Raw genomic sequence first — 5391 nt, 5'->3', positions numbered from 1 at the left:
ATGGTATATTTTTTCCATCCTTTCAGTTTCAACCTACTTGTGTCTTTGAATTTAAACCGAGTCTATTGTAAGTAGCATATGGCTGGTTCATGTTCTCTTTTCTTACCTATTCTGCCAATAGCTGCCTTTTGATTGTGGACATTAATCCACTTACACTTAGAGTAACTACTGATAATTCAGTATTTTCTTCTGCCATTTTGTTTGGTCTTTTTAAGTCATAACCTTTTCATCCCTCAATTATTTCAACATTGCCTACTTTCATATTTATTTGATTTTTTTTTGTAATGTACAATTTTGAGTCCCTTCTCATTTCTTTCTGTATTTATTTTTCATATATTTCCTTTGTGGTTTCCATGGGGCTTAAATGTAACATTCTAAATCTGTAACATCATGTTAGATGTGATACTAACTTAACCTCAGTAGCAAACACATATACTGTTACACCCCTCCATCACCCCAACTTCTTGCTGTACATGTTATAAATTATGTCTTTATGTATGATCTGTCCAAAACCATAGCTCTATCATTACTTTTTTTGTATTTGCATTTCAGAAACTATAAGAAGGAAAAAGTGGAGTGAATTGCCAAAAAAACACAATATAATGGTAATTGCATTTATAATTACCCTTATGGTTACCTTTACAAGAGGTCTTCATTTCTTATGCTTCTTTGAGCCACTGTCTAGTGTCCTTTACTACAGTATGAAGACTTTCCTTTAGTATTGCTTGTGGGGCAGGTGCAATAGTGACGAACTCCCTCAGCTTTGGTTTATCTGGGAATGTCATTTTTGAAAGACATTCTCACTAGATATAAAATTCTTAGTTGACAATTGTTTTCTTACAACACTTAAAATATTTTATCTCACTACCTTCTTGCTTCCATAGTTTCTGGTGAGAAATCAGTGCTTAATCTTTTAGGGATTCTCTTGTTCAATACATAATGTTGTTGTTTTCTTGCAACTTTCACAGCATTCCCCTTGTCCTAGGCATTGGCAGTTTGTCTACTATGTGTCTGGAAATGGCTCTCTTCAAGTTTATCCTGTTTAGGGTTCATTGCCCTTCTTGGATGTGAATATTCATGTCTTTTGTTAAATTTGGGAAGCTTTCTGCCATTATTTCTTTGGATGTTTCTTCAATCCCTGTCTTTCTTTTCCCTCCTTCTGGGACACCCATTGTACATATGTTGGTACACTTGGTTGTATCCCACAGGTCTCTTAGGTTCTGTTCACTTCTTATTGTTCTATTTTCTTTTCACTCTTCAGCCTGAATCAGTTCACTTATCTTCACATTCACTGATTCTCTCTTCTGTGAACTCCATCCTGGTGTTGTAACTCTCTAGGGGATTTTTTATTTCGGTTATTGTTGTCTTCAACTCCAGTATTTCTGTTTCATTCCTTCTTAAAAATGCCTATGTCCGTATTGAGATTTTCATATTGCTCATGCATTGTTTTCTTGATATCCTTTGGTTCTTTCCCTGTGTTTTTGTTTATCTCCTTCAGTATATTGAGGATCTTTTTTTTTTTTTTTAAACATCTTTGTCCAGTAAAGTACAAATTCTGGTCTTCTTCATCCATGGTTTCTGGATATTTACCTTGTTTTTTTGTATGGGCCATAGTTTCCTGTTTCTTTGTTATCTTTTTTTTTTTTTTTGCATACTGTCCATTTGAACATTTTAAAGTGTTAACTCTGGAATTTAGCCCTTGATCTAGTGATATATTCAGCTAGTGACATGACAGAGATTTCCTTGAGTGCCAGGAACTAATAAAAAAAAGCATTTCAATATAAAAAACACTTTTCATTCTCTTTGCAAATTGTATGTGCTCATTGACTGGCTCTCTTTCTGGGTTTAGACCTCTTATCAAGATTAGCTTGAGGCAACCACGAACCAAGTGCAGGGTCATCTCTATCTTTTCTGAGCTTGCCTCTTTTCCTAGGTAGGTGCTTTCTTGTGACCTCATGAATTTCCCTGTTTTTTAAGAATTCAAATGCCCCATCTCATTCCTTTAGAATAGATTTTCTTCCTTCCTTTTGCATCTTAAAGCAGCTGATCTTTTGTCCCCGGCTGCTTTGACTTCTTTCTTAAACTGCTGTGACTTTCTGCAAGCTGCTTCTGCCTGCAGGGAAAATTCTATGAGGGCAAGCCAGACAGGTGATTTCTGGTTCAGACTTTAAGGCTGCCTCTCATAGATTGGTACAGGCATCATAATATGTGCTTAGGGGTTACTTTTCTCCTTTAGGAACAGAACCTCAGACTCACGATGGGAATGCAGGCTCACTATATGCCATGCTGGGGAGGGGCTTGAGGAAGGGCCAACAAGCATGCCACAAACTTCTCCTCATATTTCTTTTTTATTAAGGAAATTGTAGGTTTACAGAAAAATCATGCGTAAAACACGGAGTTCCTATATACTACCTTATTATTAACACGTTGTATTTGTTCTGCTGTTTTTAAAAGCTGTGTTTTATTTATTCACCAGTCACCCAATTATGATGATCCTTTAGCTGTTTTCTGGAGTTCTGAGGAAGATGACTTCTGCCGGTTTTTGCTAGTTGTTCAAAGATTCTGTGTGGGGAATGGCACTTGGGCATCTTATGCTACCATCTTGGTAGGCCAGAGAGATTTGCCCAATCTTTTAGATAGCATGGTTGATGATCTTAAAATTGTCAATGCTTCTGTTCCCATTTCCAAGGAATAAATGATGACTGGTGTTAGTCAATCTGGTCTACAAAGTCACACTTAAGATATTGTAAGGGTGATAAAGGCCCTTTGCCAAACATGCCAACCAGATAAGTTTAATCTGAATAGGTCAAGGAATAGCAATGAAAACAATCACATGGCTGTTCAGGAGCTCTGTATAGTGGAGATGTATTTGGAGGAAATATGTCAGGATCATTGAAGATTTCCCACTTTGGCCAATGGCACAGCTTCAGTGAAGCTGGTTCATAAAGAATGATTCGTGAACAATAAATGATTAGTTATATTCATTGTGAGAAAATGGTTTTGGTTTGAGAACATGTTCTGGGGCCAATTTATCTTTGCTGTCTCAAAATCTGACATTCTCAGTACATAACAGGCAAGAGCTCAATAAATGTTGATTGGGAGGATAAATCCTCAACTTGTGATTTGAAGTGATACAAGTACAAGTAGAACAGGTAAAACAAATATTTTAAGAACACACTGAGACTATGTTTTAAATCTGTAACATGATTGTGATGACTAGGTATACATGAATTCAGAAAACTGAATCTGATAGCTTGATGTGCATTTGTTAAAAAAAACAAAAAAAGGAATAGATTTTTTTTTTGACAAGTAACCATGAATTTGAGAGAGGAAGCATGCTGAAAGCCTATAAATAGTGACTGTAGCAGCACATTAAACCATAATGAGACCACAATATATAAAGACCATTTTATTATTTATTGGTCTTTTCTATTTACATACAAGCTGATTAGTTCCATTTTTGAAAGTAAAAAACAATAAAGCAAATGTATCCAATCCTTCAAGCTTCAAAATGACTTTTGTGTAGGTGCAGATGAAAAGACTTTCAACTGTATACATTCCTCTTTTGACTATCTATCATTCCAGACAAACTTCTTTCTGCATCATGAAACTGTGTAGAAGCAGGTGGCCTGGGCAGGAAGAATTTCACCTGTGAAGCAGATTCAGAGGCAGAGATACCAACAATACCCAAAATAAGAAAGGCAGATGCAGACAAATGTATGAGACCCTCAGACATTCTTTCCATCTCCAAGGAGCTGTAATCACTGGACTTTCTTTTCCCTAAATTGTATTAATGAGGGTTCTCTAGAGAAACAAGGCCAATAGGAGATACCTTTAAATATGGGTTTTACAATGGTGTTTCGTGCAACCATGGGAATGGAAGAGTCCAAAATCTGTAGGGCAGACTGTGAAGATGGCAGCTCTGATGAAGGGTCTCCACAAATTACACAGGAGAGGCCTGCTGGCTGAAGAAGCAGTGAAAAAGTTTCTCTTCCTCTTTAATAGTCTTCAGCTGATTGGATTATCTCATTTGTGGGGGATGTGCCCTTAGTTGATTCCAGATGTAATCAGCCACAGATGCAGTCAACTGACTGACAACTTAATAAACCATCCTTCTGATTTATCAACCAGTCATGAAATATCCTTGCAGCAATGGTCAGGCCAGTGCTTGCCTGAATAGATACCTGGGCACATCATGTGGCCAAGCTGCACCAAAACCTATCTATCACACTATGTAACTTCTCTCTTTACTTTTGTCACCCGAGATACCTTTTATTCTCATTTTGGAGGCTGGTCAGTCTTCATGTTTCTGTTACTTTCTATTTTGTTTCTAACTCCAGTCAGTGGCTCTAATTCTAACTTCCAATACCTCTCATATTTGACAGTTTGGTATTATGGATCATGAATTGAACTCTAAACTTGATTAACCCCACAATGACTTTTCACAGTGAAAGACTCTAGTGTCTCTTCCTGAAAAGACTCCCTCATCTACCTGTATAATATCTTTCAGGAGTGGAGATGAGGAAGCTTATTTAAGTATTCTTTTCTTTATCTTGTTTCTCTGCCTTATACCTCCTCCCTATCTCTTCCCCCTCCTCCCTCTTCTCATTATCCGTCCCCACTTCCTCCTCCTCTTCCTCCTTCTCCTCCTCCTTCTCATTCCTCTTCAAATCACTGGGGCTCCAAAACTCATCAGGCTTTCTATGCATATCAGAGGGAAGAAGTCCATTTTAAAATTGGTAGGATAAGTTCATAGTTCACAGCATGAACGATGAACACAAGGATGAAAAAGAGGTAACAGAGTCAGATGGAGTTCTGAATCTTTCTTTCTTTTCTCTTCTATTTTCTGAATTCAGCTGTTCTTTTTGCAATTGAAACTCCACAGATGCCTCGCTAACTGCAATTTATCCTTCTGGTCTTAGTATCAAAGTAATTTCTTCAGGGATATCATCCTTTACCTTCTAGCATTGGTTAGATCCCCTTTTACACGGTCATATTACACTCTACAGATAGAACATCATAGAGTTAATTAGCAATCTAGATGTAGATAAATCACCATGGGATTAAATGCCATCTATCCTTTGTACAATTCCTGGAAATTAGAAATGTGTGGACTAATTCTTCCAGTACTGCCATGGTAGGCAGCCTGTAAGATGGCTTCCTACAATTCCTGCTCCTGGAATTCATACTCCTGTGTAATACCTCCCCCACCACCACCACCACCTTGAATGTGGGCTGAGCCACATGGCTTACTTCTAAAGAACAGAATATAGCAACAGTGAAGCGATATCACATCTGGTACTAGGTTACAGAAAGATTGTGGCTTCCATCTTGCTCACTCTCTCAGATCCTCTCTTGCCTTGGAGGAAGCAAGCTGCCATGTTGTGAGTA

This window comes from Tamandua tetradactyla, chromosome 14 (genome assembly GCF_023851605.1).
Source record: "Tamandua tetradactyla isolate mTamTet1 chromosome 14, mTamTet1.pri, whole genome shotgun sequence".
In the NCBI taxonomy this organism is placed as follows: Eukaryota; Metazoa; Chordata; class Mammalia; order Pilosa; family Myrmecophagidae; genus Tamandua; species Tamandua tetradactyla.
This window is presented reverse-complemented; position numbering follows the sequence as displayed.